This window comes from Coturnix japonica, chromosome 7 (genome assembly GCF_054131305.1).
Source record: "Coturnix japonica strain WE chromosome 7, WE-NBRP24, whole genome shotgun sequence".
NCBI lineage: Eukaryota > Metazoa > Chordata > Aves > Galliformes > Phasianidae > Coturnix > Coturnix japonica.
Window position 1 is genome coordinate 19,290,597 of NC_140669.1, and position 20,674 is coordinate 19,311,270.

The 20,674-nt window shown below is 37.4% G+C and overlaps 1 protein-coding gene and 1 long non-coding RNA gene across 14 annotated transcripts in view; one reads left to right on the plus strand and one right to left on the minus strand.

The window, feature by feature from the left end:
* Positions 1 to 20,674, minus strand: part of LOC107316667 (uncharacterized) — a 365,025-nt gene that overhangs the window by 206,269 nt on the left and 138,082 nt on the right. The window lies entirely within an intron of this gene.
* Positions 31 to 10,031, plus strand: LOC146760105 (uncharacterized). 2 transcript variants are annotated; one of them, XR_014948041.1, is made up of 4 exons: positions 31 to 85; positions 3,258 to 3,335; positions 4,980 to 5,268; positions 9,621 to 10,031. It is a non-coding gene; the product is annotated as an uncharacterized LOC146760105 (long non-coding RNA). The 2 variants fall into 2 exon arrangements; XR_014948042.1 differs by lacking the exon at positions 4,980 to 5,268.

Sequence of the window (20,674 nt, forward strand, 5' to 3'; positions counted from 1 at the left end):
TGTTTGTTTTTTGTTTTTTCTCCCACCTACAGTGTAAAGATCAGGATCAGGAACTAGCATGCAGCCAACTACTCCAGTGACAAAGGTAATGACTTATTACTATGAAGCTAAAAGATATGAAATACAAGCAGAATTTTGATTACACTTTGACTCTCCCAGTTCAACCAAAAGATCTGTCCCAAGCAGTCCATGTTACAGCTATGATTCAAGCACTTTCATTTTGTTTAACATGTATTCATGGTGAGATGTCTTTCTGGAGAGATGCTGTCAATTCATGTTAATGACAGGATGCAATTTTTATTATTATTGTTCTGTAATATGGATGATGTTAAGCCATGTTTTGTTTATTACTCATAATACACAATGATACAAGTCACCAAAATGGCTCTTTTGGAGACTTCTCATGCTAGGCTGCAAATGTGTATTAACAATAGTGGAGATTTCTGCGTTATAGTTTCATAAAATGCATTTGCATAATATGAAATCATAATCCCCAAAGTGTGGTAAAAAGCCTATGAAAAATAGTTACTTCTCATCTACTACACAATGGTTAATTTTAATCTTCACTCTCTCAGTTGTAGGGATTGGTTATTTGGGACTTTTTTATAGAGTGAAAGAGGCCCAGCCCTTCCCACAGAATTAAATCCTGTAAGATGAACCAATCAAACAAGGATCTTCTGTAAAATGGAGATTGTTTGCTACTAATTTGCATGCACACTTCATTTAATATACTTCCAGGCAGAGATGTTACTTCCAATATCATAACAGAGACTGAAATAAACAGGAAATGCTGGCAGGTCTGACTGCACAGCACCCGAGGGACCTATGCATGCAAAAACATGCAATGGCAGTCTAACAGAAATGAGCTCAGAGTAGGAACTGGGAGCAGTGGGAAGCCATCATATGAGCTCAAATGGAACCTTCGTAAGAATGTGATGCTTTCAGAATCCACTGTCCAATGAATCCCGAGACAGTTTTCTCCCAGTTTGATTGCAGAGATGGGTAAAGTCTGTTTTAGTATGGCTTCCATTTAACTGCAAGCACTCACAGTAAAAGACTGACTGGCTAGTCATAACTCTTTGGTGTCATAACAGAGACCTTGAGTATGCCATGGCTGCAACTTCTGTAAGAGGAAACGATTTCTAAACCTCTTCCTTCTGAAGTGTCAGTTCTCACCTTGATGGATTCTTTGATGTTCATTTAGACAATTTCTGTTTTGAGCTGCTTTTGTTACATACACATCATTAAATGATTAATGGTTAATTAGCATTCTACTAATGGAAAATAAATGTAATAGAAATGATTATGTGCCATTACTTTTCCCTCTTTTAGCTCCAATTATCACATTGCATTTTTAATGGTAAAAATCTATGTATTTTCTTTTTGCTATGCCAAGTGAATGGTCTTTATTATATTTAAGTGTCCAGTCTTCAAGCAGATATTGTCTGGTACCCTGCTACATATACACCTGTCTGATGCACCTTTCCAGCTCTGAAATTCTCTTCCCTTTGTCATAGCTTAATTTCCTAGTATGCAGAAAATCTTTCCACTGTTATGTATTAGAATTTCAGAGCTCTTTCTCCTCCAAGGCCTCAGTGGTTTAGTTCAGACATTCAGCTGCTTCCAGATGGATTTATACAGAAACATAGGGATGTTCTGTTTGATGGGATGATGGGAAGAATAAGCCTCCATACTATGATTATCATTGATGCTGTTACACAATGAGATAGCCCGAAAGCTAAAGTAGGTGGAAATATCCAGGAAAATAAATATGAATCTTTTCTTTCACTGGGCACTTCCAGTGATTTACAGAACAACAGATAAATGCACTTTGTATGGCTGGTAAGAATCAAGCTTGTCAAGTTACAATCCAGTAGTCCTGATTTTAGCAGAATCTGAACACAGTAAAATAAACTCTTCCTAACAAATAATGATAGAGTTATTCTTTTAATTCACCCATCCTTTAGATCAAAACAGACAGCTAATCCAGGTGAATCTACCTACATTTGTCATTGACGGCACACATAAAACATACAGAATTCTCACAAAGGAGTATAATTCTACCTTTATGTTATATTTCATTATGTGATAATTAATTTTACCTGGAAGGTGGCATTTCCAGACATAGCTGTTAATGCCATGCTATGGCTATTAGCTGTCCATGAATAAGAAAGTCAGAAGAAAGGGGAAAATCACTGCATCCAAACAGCAGTTGGTGTTCTGATCAATTTGTGCTGGTCACCAGAATTGCACCACACCATTTTCTGAGAAAGTCTGCTATCATCATATACAGCAGGTTATGGAAGCAGAGTTACTTTCAGAACTGGAAACAGCAGGAGAATTTGTTTGCTTACCTAACATCAATGGCTACACTTCTGGGGTCCCAAAGGTACAATTACCAGTTGCCTCCTTTGGGGATAGATTAAGACAAGCTGGCCTAGCACCTGGAAACACTCAGGCACATTTAGTTCTACCCAGATCTTTACAGGTGAGAAGTGGGACACTTGAGCTGAGCAGCACCAGGGAAATCACATCAAGCCAGTTTACAGAAAACCTTAAATGATACTTGAAAGAAGTGGGATATTTCACTCTTTCAGTAGAAGACACCTGTGCTACTACTGCCCAGGGTGAAAAAAACTGCATAAGACATCACATGTGCCACCCCTCTAGCTGTGGTTTATGGGAAAATCTCCACTGCCTGATGTAACTACTGCTCCCAGACAACACTTACATGTATTTCTTAAAAGGATGGTACCCTGTTCAATGACCACTCCAAAGCTGAGACATAGCTATGGAGGGGAAGGAGGAAGGCAGGTGTTACTTTGAATCTAGATAGCTTTAGTTTGATTTTGAAATTGCCAATAGAGAAAGCACTGAAGGAAAGGCATGCGATGAAAATGTGATTTAGTTTTAAAAAATCCTGAGAGAGAAAAGTAGTTCTTTTCATTTTCCTTCATGCTGCCCCTGACGTTAGGAATGGAATCTGTTTTCCTCAAGACTACCAGCCTATTCCCATATCCTTGCATAGTTAAAAATCCTTTTATATCTGAGAAATTTGGAGTTGGTTCAGAAGGAGCATAAGATTGAGCTGGGATAGAAAGTACTCTATTTCTATGGAGCTGATTACTCATTTAAGGAACATGGCAATTTGTGTATTTTGTTCTAGGGCATCTCACTTGGAGCCAAATCTGCTTCACGTGATGTTTCTATCATAATTTATTTATTTATTTATTTATTTTTATTTTTCTTTCCTACAGTGGTAAATCTCTGCAATGTGGACAATTCTGATCTGCTTTATCAGCTTGTAACTACTCTGAATTCAGCCAAGTTTGCAGGTAAGTAGAATTTAGCTCAGCAGCAAATAGGATGTTGCACTTTCCCATTTGATGTGCTTCAGGCCTATTGCCAGCAAAATCAGGGTTTGAAAACTCATGTGTAAAAAATGGAGCCTGGAAATGGTGGGAACAACTGATGATATTTCAATTCCTACCTCCTCCCTTTGTAGGCATAATCAGGGAGTTTGACAGTTAAGTGGCAAGAACCTTGAGCAAAAAATTGCTGGCACTAAAGAGATTATTATTATTATTAATATTATTATTAATAATAATAATAATTATAATAAAGCCAGGAAAATATATGGCAAAGTCTCAAAAGGAGGGAGATAAAATGGAGACAATGAAGAAGAACCTAGAAATAAGTGAAGTTTCTGCAGTCTCAACTTCATTTTTGACTGCAGGAACATGAGGTATAGAAGTAAATTTGGGCTTATGAACAGCAAATGAACTTTGCAGCAAAGTACAGTTGAAAGGTATATTGCTATTTTTAAATATTAAACTATTACTGTAAGGTGCCTTTTTTAGATATGATACAATAATTTTTTACTCATTTTAGTAGAAATAATGAAAATGAGGTACTAAAAAGATATAATTACTCGGAGGAGTAGGAAGAATTTAGAGCTTCTGCTCTACAAGGTAAAAGAAAATCACACTGTCCAGTCCTGCTACAGCACCAGAATACCAGCATGGTACCTCACAGGTATTTATTTTTAACCATGTGGGGTGAAAAGCAGTGACCTGCTTTTCAGACGAGACTGATATACATGTGAACTCTGCATGCGTATAGTTAAAAAGTACTTTATTCCTGGCAAAAATAAATAGCTGGCAGTAACCAAACTCTCTCTCCATTGGAAGAATACTATAGGGCTGGATACAGCCCCTGCAATAGTGCAATAAAATGAGATGAGCTTAACACTACCAGATGGTACCCTGTACAGTGTCTGAAATAAAATGGAGAATTAGGGTGCCCTAAGGTGTGCACAGGGAAGGCAATTACATGAAATAAATGGGCCTCAGGCCTAGATGATGCTCAAGTATGCTACACAGGAGACAGATAGTACATCTGGTGAACAGATTTTATCACACACTGGAAAGCTATAAAGCATGCCGTTGAATTTCAGATCTGGGTTTCACAATGACATTTTACCTGTGTTGGTATTCAGTGCTGTTTATTTTTAAAGGTGCTGTAATCTCAATGATGTGTTTTAAAAGCTGTCTTAACATTGTTTTCTGATGTGCCCCATTTTTTGGACAGATTGATGTAACACAATGCTTTTTCATGGACAAAATACAAACTACTTTGGCTGTAGACAATCATGTTTTTATTTAATATATCACATTGCTGATGTGATTTCAGTAATGTGGTTATACTTGTCAGCACTCACTGCTTGGGAGAAAGCCAGTATCTTTGTAAAGTTAACTCCCACTTCTCCATTTCATTGCAAGGTCTCACTGACTATAAACCAGCTCAAGTTCCCTCATGTTTAAAGCAGATACAGGAGGTTATGTGAGGAAATCTACTGAAGTCAATCAGAGGAATATTTTTTATCTCAGAAGAATTTTTTATTTCTTTCTGTAGAATTCCTGCTTAATTTGACATTAAGATTTTTTTTTTATTTATTTTTTTTTATGTTTACACTTAAGGAAGACCAGCATTCAAACTGTTAAAGGAGCTGATGAGAGAAGCATTCAGTCTTTGATGTTGTGACTTTTTTTTTTTTTAATGAGGAAATGATTTGGAACTTTCTTTGGACTTCACTAGTTTTGGTACCTCCCTTGCAGAAAGGCAAAAATTTGAGAGACTGTAGGGTGAATATTCCTGACAGAAAGATCTATGGGCTGTGAAATAGTGTCTCTATGGAAATGATGAAATCTCCATTCCCTCAAGACATTTAAAATTAGAAGAAGCAAAGCACCAATACACTGTGACAAGGTAATCCTGTTCTGGCCTCTTGTGGATGGGCAAAATACTTCTATTAGCTGAAATTCTTATACTATTATTGTTCATACTGCAAATCTGCAATTTCAGAATATTAAGAGTTTGTCTTCAGGATTACTTTAACATAAAAATTTACTGGTATCACTATACTAGTTTATCACTGTAGCTGTATCAATGTGTCTCAGTGCCATCTCTCTCATGAGTGCTGTATTTGGGTTACTGTACGCCACTTCTAAGAACCATAGAAGTACAGTATCATCAGCAAATTTTCTACACAGACAGGTGGCTAAACTCACCTTCCCAGCTTCTGGACAGATTGGAACCTTGTCACCATTAAGTTGGAGAAGAAATACACAAATGCAGGCATGACATACTGAGTTCCAATGAAAGTTAACTGTTGGCTGTATCTACTATAGAAGGTGGATACTGATGGTAAAAAAGCAAAGCATATCATCTGCAGGTACACTCACCTGCAGAATGAGGGGCATTAAGACTATCTTTGTTCAACGCATGGACAAACTCATTCTCTGAGTTTCTTGCTTATGTCTAATTAGGCTCAAAAGAGAGCCATTTATAAACTTCTCCTCAACACTTCTGAATTCTCTTGCTATTAATACTGCAAATTAGTATAAAAACACAGAAAAAACATGGGGAAGTTCTATGGGATTTTCTCTGAAGTAAACTTGTTATTTCATCATAGTCCTTCTGAGAATATATCTGCTGTATGAAGACTTCTGGACCACAATTTGAAACAATATGCAGCAGCATTTTAAGACCACTTGGGAGTTTTCTTAATTTTGGGGAATTTACCACAGACACTATTGAGAGGAAGCAGGGGGCTGGAATATTTTCATACTTCAATTAAAGCTGTGGCACCAACTTCAAGTTTTGGGTATCAGCCTAAGCAAATTTTCAAGGCTAACAAAGGGTTATAAAATATATACAGTGACAAGTAATTAAACAGAGCAATGCAGCTGGGCAATGCTCTGTGCACAATTATCGCTGCCAAATAGCGCCTTTCAACCATCAGTTATTCAAAAGCCCTGCTTGTCCTACTATGTCTGCAGTTCTGTATTTCACTAAGTGCCAGTCCTGAATGGCTTTTGGCTGCTGAATGGGAACAGCTCTCTAACTAAGAAAGAAAGGAGCAGAAGCAGAAAATAAATGTAGAGAGCAGAGAAAGAAAATGATGGGAAGAGAAAGCATGGCTGTATAGATATTCTTCTTGGACAGCTGCATATCTTTGTAAATCCCTTCTTACTCCCACACAGCCCTCAAACAAAATTTCTGTTGTGTAGCTTCAGTCTGAAAGTAAATAACTTCTTTTCTAAGTGGCAATGACCTCTATTTTACATCGGCACAGCGACAGAAATTAGGGAAGAACGAGAGTAAGACCTCCCAGTGAGACAACAGGCATTAATTTGGCTCCTCCATAACAGGCTGCCTCTACTACCTGCTGTTTGCTGACTTGGCTACAGAGGAATACATCTAATGACAGAGGGCCAGAGCATCTTCTAGTGTAAACAGTCTGAGCTTCAGTAAATTCAGTGGTACTATGCCAGTTTACAACAATTAAGGATTTAGTGCTCAAGCTTTTCCTACAGAAATTAGGTTACAGCTCACAGAGCATTAAGAGTGGAGTTCAGGTGGAAATAGTTAACCACTGTGCGCCCATCTGCACACAATCTCCCAGCCATCAAAACCCCGAGGCACCTGAGCTTTCAGGCGTGCTTGTGCCCAAAGTTCTGGCCATACTCAGAAGACTACAGTGTTGGCAGTGCTCAGCACATCGATACCATTACTGTGCCAAAACCCCTTGGGGCCTGCAGCACCAGGATCCCCCCATACTTTGCAGCTTTATTCAACAAGTGATGATACACTGTATGTGGTAGACAATGTCCAAGCAGGAGTACCAGGTGATGGGAACATTCCCATTTTAGCTACCCAGTGCCTAGTTTTCATATCCAGCACAGTGTCTTGTGTCTGCCTGACAGTGTTCCACCAGTGGAACACAGAAGTTTCTCGTCTGATTTTAATGTTCTTATCTATTCAGGTACCACAAACTGCCTAGTTTTGATCTGTTGATTGCAGTAAAGGTAGCGCTAGATAAACAATTCAAGTTGCTGTAAGAAGAATATTAACAAACTCACAGATTAGCTGCATTTTACAGGAGGTGGATGTAAATAAAGAAAATATCAATACCCATCATTTATATTTATTCAGAGAGCACTAACGCTTCACCCAAAGAACAAGCTAACTTTCAGTAAGGTTGTAGAAAATGAGAACCAGTTTAGTGTTACTGCTATTTCAAAATCATCCTTTCAGGAGCTGTGGCTCCGTCAGTTTGACACTCACAGGCAGCAGGTAGCAGAAACACCTAGAAGCCAAAGTGCAGGTAACACTGAATTGCCCTGAGCACACAGAGAGGGAACAGAGCAAACTCTTGTTTACTTTGCCACACAGTGCATTCCAGGAAAGTACTGCTTTGGAAATATGTTTACATATTACTTACAAATCATGATTAACCTACAGAAATACAATGGGACAATATAGCAAAAAGAAATAAATGTGTATTGGTTGCTTTCTGCATGATTAATGCTTCTTTCAATCAGACACATACATTTCATTTTATTAAAGATCACAATTCTGATTGCAAGAACTTGATCATAAATAAAGCATGCAAGTGGAGGTTGGAGATCTTCTAATATTAATGACAAGAAAAATGGATTTATTGAATAGCCACCTGCAGTTCATACATACATAAGCACATAAAATGATAACTCAAAAGAAGGTATCATCTCAAACTTGGAACAGATTCTGCTTTTTAACTGGCTTAATAATAATAGCAGTGCACCTGGAGAAAATTATTTCTGTCCATCACGACAAAAAAAAAAATTAAGCACAATAACAAGCATTTATCAGCTACTTTCTACTTTTTCCCTTTATCTGGGAATTATAAAGTCTATTATAAATTTTATAAACTGGAAAAAAAAGAAGTGGCTGATGAATAAAGACCAAGAGCTAATCAAATGGGGTTTACTGTCCAAAGAACTGATAGAAAATCTAGTGTTTTATTAAAAATATGCATTCTTCTTTGGAAAATAATTAACACAACAATAAACAAATGTAATTGAAATAAAGCTAATGGACTTCACATAGCATAGTGCAGCGCTGCAGAAACTGCTTAGGTAAGTAGTGTAAACAAGACAAAAGGAACCAGCAGAACTGCTGAGGAAATTTCTGAGTCAGTATAGGGCTGTTTGAGATAGGAAGAATGAGACAGTTCCCCACTAAGGACTGAGAGCAGCAGAAATAATACAGTTGCACTGTGGAAAGCATCTGTGAGGAGAGCTTATTTTGGGAAGCCACCAATAGCTTTCATGTGATCTGTATGAGGCCGCCTGCCTGCTTAGCCCACATGGAAAGAAACCTCTGAGGACAAAAAATCTGGAGCTCCAGCCCCTGCACAGCACGCCCAGGGCTGGCTCACATACCCTGAAGCAGCTGTTGCCTCACCAGTGATTTTCCCCATCAAAGCTGCTTCCCATCACTGAGCTCCTCCAGCCTGTCACAGTTCCCACCAGCTCAGCAATTCTCAGGAGTATTCCCTCACTTGTTCTGTACTAGAAAGAATCATGTTGCTGGGGTTACCCGGTGCTCCTGGCACATTATGACAAAGTACAGGACTATTAAGGCATTGCTGGGAGATTCAGAGAGATCAACAGGTGGGAGAGGAAAGCTGAGCAAGCCCCAGGGTTCCAGAGGGCATCCCACCACTTTAGAGTGAGAGAGCAGCCAGAGAGGCATGCTGCCTGCACATCATGCTCCTGTGAACATCTTTGCAGGATCTAGACAAGGCTGTGACTTGTCAAACAAATTAATTGTAAAACAAATACAGTACCCTGAAGAGTTAAAGATCTGAATTCTGTTTCCTGCTAGTCAGGTAACCTCATACAGAAATTTGAAGACAAACTTACTGGCACTAAAAACGCCCCCTCCCGACACAGAACTAAGCAACAAAAAATCTAAAATGCAAATTACGAAAACTCAACAAGCCATTCACTAAAAAAATGGTATCAGGTTGTCAGACAAACCCACAGATAATGATTATGATCTAAGTATTTCCAGTTCTGAAGTTATATGAAACATCTAGATAGTTATATGAAAAATCTAGAGTGTGATCTTTGAGTTTCTGAATGACTACTAGCATTATATAGACTACAACAAGGAGTTAAGCATTACATCACTGTTTAAAAATAGTACCTCAAAAAGTTACGCAGATAGAACTGAAGCTGACAGAAGTTGTCACATCTGCATTTCCCTAAATCAATATATTTTTTTTTCAGTTTAATTACCCAGCTACACGTCTTAAATCAAAACCACAACCGAGTCCTTCTTTGCAACAGCCTCTTTCCCTTTCTTGCTGCTGACAGGACCAGACTCAGCAGCATCTTCCATGCTAAGCAGCCACCTCCAGCCCCTGCTTCCAGGCTGTGCTCCTTAGTTCCCATGCCAAGCATCAGAAACAGGAGGGGAAAAGAAGACTTGCACAGATGTCTGCTTGCATGTGTGGGTTGTTACACCCAGACACCAGATAATATACATTAAGAATGAAACACTTATTCTTTTATTTTATGTTGTGCCAAAAAGTGGGGAGCAGGTGCATTGATGTGAGCTGTCTGTATCTTCTTGTGCGTTTAATGAATTAAATCTAGAATCTCTTTCTCTCTCTCTCTCTCTCTTTTTAATCTTTCTAAACCAGGTTTCTCTAGACAAATGTGGGGTTTTTTTTGTTTGTTTGTTTTTTTCTGCTTCAGATGGCTATACAGCTACAGTAGATGATTATACAGCTATAATCTCAAAAGATTTTCAGGGGTAGTTCTAGTGTGAGGAGATCTCTCTTCTGCACACAACCTTCATTCCTGCTCTATCCCAACCTTTCAGTTATGCTGACACAATTGTTCGTAAGGACACAGGAATTGGATCAAGGATCTGGGACTCATTTTAAAATAGTGCTGAAAAAAGAAGTGGACAAGAACAGAGTAACACTTAGAACAACTGGAGGGGCTGGAGCAATGAGGGAAAACCAGCCGAGGACAGAAACTCTTTAAATATTGCTACAGAGAAAGAAAACTGTGAAACTGCACAGTTAAGCTGTGCCAGGCATTTATTTAGCTAAAGAAGAAATAATACAGAGTTTGGAAGGTAAGGTTAGAGTCCTGTTTGTCATTAGCTACAAAGCAAGACAAAGAGAGTTCAAGTCAATCTTAGGAGTGTGCTGCCGAGGTTTGAAATGATTTTGTTAAACAAAGGAACTGCATGAATGATAACTCAAATAATTACTATTTCTAACTTACTTTCCTGCAGAATCCTGCATGCTTATGGTTCATTTATTTGTTTTCAGGACTGCAAATTACCATCTTACCCCACAGTTTTATTAAGTATATGTTCTTGAAAAACTATAAAAGCATAATTTTGAGCCTTTTTTGTCTGAAGACCTTTTTTTTTTTTCCTGTCTAACCTTATTGTTGCTTAACAGAATTACAACTATCTAAAACCATTTTCTTGCATAAAATTTGAATTGCATTGTACATTAAGATGAGAACACAATTCACTCTTTAAGGATGGATAAGAACAGTTTTATGGGAAAATCTTGCAGAGAACAAGGTTCCCAGGTAACTGGTCTACAAATATCTGCTGCTGCTTCCTCAATTCTCCCCAACTTTTTAAGATTGATTATCATTATGAAAATGCATTTCAAATGCTGACACACTTAATTCCACACTAAATTCATGATTTACTCAAATCATATTCTCAGAGTTTTTCTGAACATATGGCAATACATTCAGCATTTCTACATAATGCCATTCACAAACAATTACTTATCTGCTTAGGCCTCATTTTTTGAAGTTTAAACCTATATTTTCCCATATTTCTAAATATCTAGTTTTCTTGTAGAAAACTCCATAGGAGTATTTGAATTCAAGAGGGCAACAAAGAATTGCACACGTATTTGTTGAATATTTTAATTACTTCAGAAAATGGAGAAAATATTTTTAGATCATGGAAAACAACTTTTTATCAATTCCTTCACTGATATATTTTAATAGGAAGAAAAATCATTAAATCCTATTGAAGTTTTTGAATAAGTGGTGTTCAGACACTCAGTGTCGTTGAAATTTTCACCATGACCAGAATGGTAGCTACACATTCACCTGACATTTAGGAAGATGTAGAATTGCTTCTGCCAATGGGAGAATTAATAATATTCTGAGATATTCTAGACAGTCACTGTTGTAAAAAACTTGATCAAATGGGCAGGAGAGAGACAGAACCTGGAGTGGTTGTTTTTTGTTGTTGTTTTTTTTTGCCACAGTTGCTTGGGGTTGGAAAGCTTCTATTCCAACATTTGTTCCAACTGGGCTAAACCTAAAACCTTAATCTAATAGCATACCCTGAGTTTTACTGTAAATATTACTTCATTAATAGTTATTATTTTTGGAGTCTGTATGATGACAGCATTAACTTTCATTCTAAATTACATCCAAAATAAGAAAAAGGAAGAAAGACTTCCTAGCAAGCAATGTCTGCTTACTATCAGTTGCCAAAAAAAACCACCTGTACAGTAGATTAGAGAAGTGAAAAGCTTTGTTCACTCATTTGGGATCCTGCAGCATTGTGGGAACTTACAATATTTGAGTATCCATGGATTTCCTAAAACTTCTGTCCTGGAAATCAGAAACTATTCTAATCCATTCGGTATGAAGTCTAGCACAAAATAATCTTACTGACTAATATGAAGAATTAAAGTAATAATGTAGTCAAAATGTGTATATTTCCAATATTCCATCTCTATTTATACAGCTGACAGCAATGAGGCCTTATCTGCCTGTACACATATTGAAACATACAAGAAAGAGAGAAGGAAAAAATCCTCCTAGTATTCTTGTGTATACTATTAACTAACCAAAAATTGAAGTCATTACTGCTGCTTACATATACAAAACATGAACAACATCTACAAAACAATCATTTCTACAGGAGTTGTGTAAATATAAGCCCTAATTAACTATTCAGTATGATCATTTTTCTAAAATGAAGTTTTGTCTTAATGTACTTAGCACATTTGTAAAACAGAATAGTGGCCCGTGCTCCAAAATTCATTGGAAACATTCCAGTGGGGTTTTCTTTGGAGCTGATTCACAACAGTAAGCCTACATGTTCTTCACATACAACTTCTGGAACTGAGAAGATGATATCAAGGCTCTCATGCCATGTTCAAAAATATGGAGAAACTCACACAGTTCTGTGCCCTGCATTCCTCTCAGCATATTCCTCCTGCACTGGAGGTTCTAAGGGAGAAGATCTTAGACAAAAAAAATTCAGAGATTACGCAAGTACAAGTTGAACATTAGTCTGTATATAAACTTTCTGAAGTCTTAGGATGCAGCAGACTACGTAAAAAACAAACAAACAAACAAACAAACAAAAAACCAACAAAAAATCTCAAGCACAGAGGTTCCCTTTTAGGGAGGGATTCTTTCAGATTAGGCATGATTAGACCTACTACTGAATGAAACAAAAGATAGGTGAAATGTAAAATATCTCAAAGCAACATCTTTTCTGTGTATCAAACACAGTCTTTTGACAATGACAGATATCATAAACATGATGCTCCCAGAGTACTCCCTCTGTTGCCAAGAACCCAGTGAGATACAATGGAAATGTCACAACACTAGATACAGTTAATGTAAAGAGTAGTACTATGAAGCAAGCATTACATTATCTGATTAAGATCCTGGGGCCCAAATTTTCAGCTTGAAATTGTATTCTAATACGAGAAAATTGTATTAGAATTCTTGAAATACATGCCAATTCCTGGAAAAGAAAAGAAAGAAAAGGAAAAGGAAAAGGAAAAGGAAAAGGAAAAGGAAAAGGAAAAGGAAAAGGAAAAGGAAAAGGAAAAGGAAAAGGAAAAGGAAAAGGAAAAGGAAAAGGAAAAGGAAAAGAGAAAAAGAAAGCTCACCAAGCATAACTAAATACCCATCCATAGGTGAGGCATAAATAATCTGGAAGAAAAGTGCCTATGAATAGGTATGTAGATGTGACTCTAATAGGTATAATAATGGTCTGGTGAAATAATCTCTCAGCTAACACTCAAACTAAACTACCCACATTCAGTTTCTAGCAGATCAAGATGTCTCCTGATTTTTGGCCTTTTGAGGCAGAAAATTACTGTCCAACTTGATTAATAACAGAAAACAGCTAGGGAACAGATATCACACAACTGGTAAACTGGTCATTTAGAGAAAATCAGCTGTCAAAACAAACTTAGAAATGAAATCCAAACAGCTCACAATCAAAATGCAGTCACAATGGCAGATAGCAAGACAGCATAAATCTTCAGCTATTCAAACTCTTCTAGGCTGAAGATCTGTTTTTTGTCCTTTTTCATTATGCATCTACCAACCTTCATCTCCTTCACTTTCATTTATTAGGAGACATCATCTCCACTTCTGTAGTCACCACCAAACATCTCAAAGGGTTTGTTTTCTTTTATATTTTTGTAGATCAGTTGCTGCAATGGAAATGAAACCTGACCAGTATATTTTTTAGCAGTTATAAAGTCCTTTGCTTAAACAATATTGTTGAAGTGCCTGCCATGAACTCTAAAGCAGCTGGGATTTTAATTGATTCTTAGAAGTGTAATGAAAGTAGAACAGATAAAAAAGACAGAGTTGTTGCTGATGCAAATGAAAATGTTACAGCAAAGCAGCTGGGGAGAATACTTTACATGTTTACATTTTCCCAACATGCTTTCATTGTTTCTTCCACATTTTCCAGGCAAAGCTCACCTGGTTTTGCTCAAGGCCTGGAATGCAGTGAATTGTGTACAGCACCTAATATTTATTCATGCCATTGTCAAGAACATCCTTGCAGCTCATGCCAAAGTCTGTCATTGAATGTGTTTGTTCAGCTGCGTGGCAAAAACATAATACATAGTCATCATTTTTACTTCGTCACCTACTCAATACTTTTCTTCTCTGATTAAATTAACTCATAAATACTGGGCTTTTCATGCCAGAAAAATCTTACTGCATCCAACCAACTAACACACATTTGTACATTTTAATGTTCTCAAAAATTTTACGTACTTCAATAATAAGTTCTGAAACAAGAAAAAAAGCCAAATGCTCTAATTTACCTGGGACTTTGGAAACTAATCACAACTCAGAAGTATCATGTATTCAGGCAAGACTATCTGCTCAGATAAATTCCTTCATTACTCACCATAAGCTACAGAAGGCTGAGTACAAATAAATAAGGAAAATACAAGGATAGCAAAGGAACCGGTTAAAAAAAAAAAAACACAACACAAAACAGAAGTTTATGACCCATCTGCATCTCAGAGGTGTGTCAATGACACAGAAATTTGACTGCAGCACAGGTAACAAAGACTAATGTTAGTTTATCACGAGTAAAAACAAAGCAAATCAGTGATGATGGCTGGAAACTTCAGCCTCTATACCAATATAGTTTGAATTCAGTGGCTGCCACTACCCATGGAAGGTAAAGCATGAATACTCTCTTGTGCTATAAATGTATCTCCTACGTTGGTGGTGCAGCAACAACAGCTTTACATGCATTTGACTTTGTCTTTCTGAGAATCAATGGAAAATAAGTCATCCCTGGGAGGTCTTTCCCTTCTCTCTGACCAGGTTTAACCTATGACAGATGTTAAACCCTCTTAAACCCATTCTTAAACACTTCCAGTAATGAAGGCTCAACAACCCCATTTAAAATAATAATAAAAAATATTTAAATATTAAAAAAATTAAAAAGTAAATAAGTAAAAAGCAGCATTTTGCTAGCCTTAGAGTCAGGAAGCTTTTTCCTAAGGCCTGATTTGAATTTACCAGAGCAAATTTGTTCTATCCACCAGAAGGAATAAATAATTCCTGTAAAAGGCTGTTGTAAATGAAATCAAATGCTGCTCTCATAGTCCATCAGTCTTTATTCTAAAGAAAGAAATACAATACACTTCTAATTCCTCAGATATGTCATACCTGTGACCTGTTCTTCTGCTCTGGACTCGCTAATTTATTTGTGTCTTTTGTGTCCCAAAACTTGATGTAGTGTGCCAGTTCAGGCATGTTAATTTCACAACACAGTTTGGCTGTATTGAGAAGATTGTTCAAAACCGTGTCATGCAGACAAAGTGTCAGACAGATAGAATATCTATTACCTTACACTCCTCTTTATTTGTGCCAGTTACTCTGTTTAAGAGAAACGATATAGATTTGACATGATAAGCTCTTGAAAAAATCCTATTTGCCAAGTGGATTAATTTCCCAAATTCATATTGACTGCTACTTCTAGGTCATCAGTTTCTAAAAAATACATTATGAACTGTGGAAAAAATCTTTGGATAATAATGCACGTGGTTGATCAGAATTCATTTGCTCCTCTTTTCCCTTTCTGAAGGAACTAGGATTACATTTGACATTTTACAGTTTTTCTCATTGATGGTTCCTGTTTCCTCCAAAACTGGTAAATCTGAGGTGGTCATGATGCACTTCATTCTGGGACAATAAAGAAGTGTGTGTGTGGGGAAAAAAAAAAGTATTAAAAGATTTGTGCTGCCCTTACTTTATTTTAAGCCGAGCTTTTACCCTTCTTCTAGCTGGTGTTAATTACACCAGCCAGCTGCTACAGTTGATGCATTTAATAGAGTCCAGTCCAATAAAAGGTGAAAAATATTTCAGCTGGCACAGCACCCTATTTCCTTTTCTATGGAGCTTACTTTGCAGTTTCCCACATTCAGAAGAGTTTTTCTCCTGAAGGAGAGAAGCTTTTGCTTCTTTTACCTTCCTCTCTTCATCTGCGTTGTGAGTTTTGACACAGTCATATCACTCAAGAGAAGTTGCCCCTGATGTTCTGCAAAGTTCTGCAAAGTGCCATTTGCTCAGGTTCTTTCAATGCCCATGAAAGTCAGAAAAAAAAAGCATTACTTGACTGAGCAGAACAGGACATTACAGATACTCAGCATCAACTGCATGCCAGCAAAGTCCATTCTTTGTCTCCCTGAGCCACTGCACCTTTCAAGATTTTAAAAAGTCAAGGCACAGTCACACTGTGCATCCAGTATCACAGAGCATTCATTAAGGCAGCATGCAATTATCATCAGAAAAATAAAGTTATGCAGAATAGGGTACCAATCATTCAGTTAAGAAAGATGAGTTATGACTCGTCTATTCCTGGCTGAGGTCTAGTTAAGTCATGTGTCTGACATGATACTTTCTCTCATGAAGGTAAAAGGTAAGATAAGTCTGGCTCTCAACTCAAACCCCAAACTCTAGAGTTAACTCTACAGTTAATCTGAATTCAGATTAAAATGAGTCTGATCTTTACCGAGCTTTAAAAATGTCCCTGTATTTTCATCAACAATGATAGAGAAGGTGAATTCCCTGCTATCTCTGCCATTTTTTCTTTAAGCAAAGCGCAGATATCATCAGATCACAGAGGATGCTTGGGACATGCTCAGTAAATACAAAAGACTCTGAAGTGTACTTTAGACCAAGGGAAAGCCAGTAAGTGAATATCTGAAGAATCCTCTTAAAAATTAGAAAACAGCCTTGAGGGAAAAAAAAAAAAAAGAAAGAAAGAAATAAAGGAAGAAAAAAAAAATACTCATTTGGAACATTGATTCACTTTAACTCACATCAACAAAAAATATGCCGACCAGTGTTCCACAATATTGCTTTCTCAACAGTTGGGTAGCTAAATCCCATGGAGTACAGGACCTTAGAAGATTCTGCTACGTATAAGAAACTTCCTTCACTTTATCTTCCAGATTTAAAGCTTTGTAGCAGACCCTAACTGGGAGGTTGCCCATGTCTGTTTCTTCATCGTCATCATGCATATGCTTTGATTTCCACTTTAGACAGCAGAACACAGAACATACTTCCTTGCTTTCACCCTGCCTGTCCTTCCTGAACTATCTGTATCCTCTATACTAATATACCAGCCATATGAATTCCCCCATCATGTCTGTTATGCCAGTTCTTTTATAATCATGATTAATTATTAAAATTTTCAGGTTTTCATGTTTAGTCATGATACCTTTTCCATTAATATGAATGTTAATATACTCATGAATGACCTATTGTGTTGTTTCATTGCAAACTACAAATAAACACTTTGGCCATTACTTGCATTTTTTTAATCCTTGTGCTAGCTGATGGTGTTTATTTTTGTGTATTGGGTTTTGCCAGCTTAATTCCTAACTCTTATGCTAAAGCTGCTCCATGCATTGTTTGTTCAACAACTCAAAATATCACTAATAGTCATAGTAAGTTAATATCCTATAATGCCAAGGATATAGCAACACATCCATGTTCAGACTGTAGCTTCACTGTCAAATGGGAGGCTTCATGGTAGTCCCACTTGAATTTCTAATCTCTATATCTGCACCCTCTATTTGCAGATCTTTTGATCTGCCCAGCATTACTTCCAGCAGTATCTTTGTGAGGAAAGAGGATGATGCAATAGAGATCAGTGAGGCAGATGAGTTGCAGAAATACCTTAGTAACACACTGACCCAGATTTCTGGGAAGCAGTAAGTCTTTAGGGACAGTCAAGAGATGTTAACTCTGCACTGAAAACAATTAGAATTCACTTGCAAGCAGCGTTTTCTGTCTTTAGGGAAAAAGGCTGCCTGTCTACCTCACAGGTCTTAACAGTTTTTGTCTTTTCCTTCTTTATCACTGAACATCTCACTTTCACTATGGTCAGTATAAGTAAACTCTCAATGTTAGCATGTAGCTAGCACGGGCCCAGACGGTATCTGCCTATTAAAATGTACTGGACTAGACATTTCCTCCTTCAGTGCAATGCAATACCTATGCCAGTTTACCTTGTCTATTTTCTTCAGTGGTGACTGCATGTATCCTGTCTTACTGTAACAGATGCATCTCTGCCTGACCACTTGCAGCTCTCTTCCCTGCTACATAAGAGATTTTACTAGCAACCACAATCCAAACCAGATGTCCTTTCCTACCCAGCCTTCTTTGGAAGAGAATGTAGGTCACACTCCCTACAAATCTAATGCAGGACTGGAGCCAAGGCATACAGGATCAGGTCCCCATCTGGGCATAGCATTCAGTTTCCTAATTGCTAGCACAAACCAGGATGTTATATGTATAAAGAATTACATTATTTGCTACACTTCACAAAAGCATAGTAGAAAACCTGTAGTTTCAGGGTGGAAGGGAAAAGGGGGAGGAAGAGCAAGACAGAGGCAGATTTAAACCATTCATATGCCTCCAGGGGATGCTTCAAGAGTCCAAGTAACTAAGTTATGGTACACCTTGAGGTGTTAATGGGCTGCCCCAAAGCCAACAGCAACTGAAAATCCACATAATTAGGCAATGGAAACACTCCCTCTAGTCTCAATGTAGCCCTATGCCAGTCAGAAGTGTTTTCCTCAGTCAGTGAGCTGAAGGAATGTTGCACTGCCTAGACCTATTAAACTGCTCCTCAGACTTCTATGGCTGGGGTACAGGAAGCACAGCTCAGGTTAGGATAAGCTGTTTTTTCCCCTCAGAAGACTGACGCTGTCTTTGTAAAAGATCATATAGACTTTTCTATCACACAGCCATCATGTTGCCATCACATGGTCAAAATGCTGGCTGGTGACGTCCCCATCACCTGAGCAGTGCTCATGTCACGTGGCAGCCATGCTTTTGGCCACCTACCGGGACAAGTTAAGATGGGTATCTTTCTCAGCATTTGGAAGCTGAAAGTGACTACTCAGCTGCCAGAGATAGGACAGAAAGCTATCAGGATAAGAACAGGTCCCCTGTACCTTCCACTTTGAAGTTGTATTACAGCACAGCTTCCTTCTGAATATTCTGCAGGCTGCACTGAGAGCACTGCACATGAGCGGGCCTCTATCAAAGCTCTCTCTGAAGAATGCCAACATACAGGCCCTGAGAAACCTTAGTACACCAGAGCACTCTAGGATCTGCTACATAACCTGAGGCTAGCTTCTGCTAAGTGTTGTACATGCTGGGAAAGGTAGCCTTTTTTTAAATGTTTGATGCCTATTGTTTGCCTTAGATTTTGTTTATTTTCAAAGAGAAGAAAATAAAATGAATTTAATAACTGGGTTTTGGATTTTTACAAGTTAAGTTTTTAGTTTTTGTGCAGCGATGTTTTTACGTTATAGCATCCATTTTAATTACTGTTAGTCCAGAGTGGTGGAAAACCTGGTGAATACATATGGAACCCTTAACTGTCCACTGCAACTATTTGAAGCATTTAGGAATCCATCAACCAGGAAAGAGCAACATATTGCAAATACCATCTGGGCATTAAACATGAACTTGTCAAAAGAAGAAAGAATGAACCATTTTTTACATACTTTATGGTTAGTTTTTTTTTATTTATTTATTTATTTTCAGTATGTAAGTTTTTTCTAACCATGCTTTGTTTTGAAATAATAATTATAAGCCCAGGAAAGATTCAGATTAGTAGAAAACCTTAGTAATGATTACTTCATCTGCTTTCTTGTTGTGTGAAAACACAGTGAGGAAATGTATAAATGCAGTGAATTGTTCCCCACTCTTTCATTCACCTTTCAGCATGTTAGTTCCTTCCCTTGGCATTGATATCATTGGGCATTTGTCAAAGACAGACTGTCACTTTAGAGCTTCTATTATGTGCAAGATTTGGCAGCACATTTTACCTTTGGGATTTCCTTATATCCTTTGCATGTTATTGTACTGCTTTGGCATTCAGTAAATTCAGTACACCCATTTCTTTGATGTTCATTCCAGCCCCTAAATGTGGAAACAATGACTGAAATTTTGGATCAAAGCATCCCATAGATGGATGGCAACATAACCTCATGATAATTCACATGAACAAAAAGAAATCCCAAGGCTAGAATTTAAACCTCTTCTACAATTTATTTACTCTTACATTCAAGAAAAAGGGGAAATAAAAGAGCATTAAGAACACAGAGGTCCAGCTTAATTCCTATCAATGTGCAATTTCTTACTACAATTAAAAGAAAACTCTTGTGTCTCATATCAAATGCACGTTCTCATAGAAGTATAAGAATACAGAAATTGAAGACTGAACCGAACGAGGAAGGACAATATATGCCTCAGAAGTTTTCTAGAACTGAAACCATCTTCCTATCTCCTATTTTTCCTTCAAATACAATACCCAATAAAGTAACGAAACAAGTTTAATGGAAAATGCTATAAATTATTAAAAAAAAAAAAAAAAGGCAAAAATATTTTAAAAGCAAATTATTTTCCAAATGAGCAGTGCCATTTTTACTTGTAGAGAAAATGAAATGAAATTGGTTTGGTCTGGTTGGTTCTAAGCT